This window comes from Octopus bimaculoides, chromosome 1, assembly GCF_001194135.2.
Source record: "Octopus bimaculoides isolate UCB-OBI-ISO-001 chromosome 1, ASM119413v2, whole genome shotgun sequence".
Lineage (NCBI taxonomy): Eukaryota > Metazoa > Mollusca > Cephalopoda > Octopoda > Octopodidae > Octopus > Octopus bimaculoides.
In genome coordinates, this window is record NC_068981.1 from 12,445,863 (window position 1) to 12,447,579 (window position 1,717).

Consider the following 1,717-nt stretch of genomic DNA (forward strand, 5'->3'; position numbering starts at 1 on the left):
TATATATATATATATATATATATGTATATATATATATGTAGGCATGTATGTATGTACGTATGTGTATCTGCCAAAGTTGGCAGAATGAACAAGAGATATATATTGCAGTGGACATATATTACAAATTTATCAAGGGTCATGTCTGTTCTCCAAGCATTCCTTTTTGATATCACTTTCAACTATATTCTGTCAAAGTGTGAAATAATGTATTGTGTAATGCTCATTTGAGCGAAATATTCCGATAAATCCATACGGTCCTAAATTGCTAATGCACCGCCAATTATGTTTTGCTCGATAACAATATGTATGAGAAAGTAGATATTCTTATTTCCCTGACGCTATCTTCTGACAAGTGAAGTGAGATAAAGGAAAATAAACCTGCTTGTAGGAGCCATATACAATCTGTTTGATCAATAATTAGCTAGTCTACACTGCCCATATCGTATGTCCTCACACTATAACTAATAGAAAATGCAGTCTTTAAAGCTCGTTCCGACATTGTTTCATTGCACGGCTTTGTAAATATGTGACGTAGAATTGCCATGATGTAAACAGTTTTAGATTATCAGATGTATTTTATTTCCCTTAGTAACTCCCACTTAAAATATGTTATGGCGTATGTATTCAACCCCACCGTTATCCATTGTATTATCACAACATCATTTATCTGCAGTATAAATGATTTTGTCTTTCATCTTTTGGAATGCGATAAAATAACTCGCAGGTAATTCTGTTTCGATATGATCAAATATATTGCAGATAAGGGAAGATTTCTTATTCATCACCATACTGGCATTGAAAGACTACTCCAAGTTGACAGTGTGAGGATCTGAAGTTTAAGAGATGAAACCAGAATCTGGCAATAATTCAGCATTCCGTAATATATAGGAGTATAATAGGAAAAAAAACGACAAAAAACACAAAGCTTGCATTACTTGCCATAGTGTTTTAGCATATTTGTACGGAATTAATATAGACAGATGATGTCTAATTAGCAGTTATTCTCACGGAAAACACACACATCCACGTAAAAATATACACACATACACAGGTGTTCTCCAGTTGCCACAGCGCTTAGGAACATGACAGGCTTATTTCCGAAGATAAAATGACAGTCGCGTGGTTGTGTATGCCCATGAATGTTCCACGACTATTATCAGAGCTTATTCCCAGTAGCCAAGAGGCTTACACTTACACAAAAATAAGTAAAACGTATTTATGACTCAGAAATTGCACGGACACACGCACGCACACATATCACACATACATATACGCATATATATATGTAGTGTACGGATGCACCATTAGTACTATAACCGAGAATTATATTTATATAGGATGTAGTATTAACCTGAAACAGAGAATATATAACCATAGGTCTTCGTTTAGACTTAGACATAAGGCAAATAGTACGACATTGGCAAGTAAAATTTGGGAGTTAAAAGATAATGGTATTAATTTTAGCCTTAAATGGGAAATTATAAGAAAAGCTCAACCTTATAGAAATAATAGATATGGATGTGAATTGTGTTCTATGGAAATATATGAAATTTTTAAACTTAGAAATAATCCTAATCTAATCAATAATAGATTAGACCTTAGGGTATCATGTGTACACTGCTCTACTCGCACTTTTAATTTTTTTTAAAAATAGGCCTTTATTAAGTAACTAAAGTTATTAAATTATAGTACTTTACTTCTATTATGGTTATCTAGG

General features: G+C 32.9%; 1 protein-coding gene across 5 annotated transcripts in view; it reads right to left on the reverse strand.

Annotated features, from left to right (window-relative positions):
• Nucleotides 1–1,717, reverse strand: part of LOC106870672 (beta-1,3-galactosyltransferase 5) — a 265,603-nt gene that overhangs the window by 112,602 nt on the left and 151,284 nt on the right. The gene's annotated exons all lie outside the window — the stretch shown is intronic.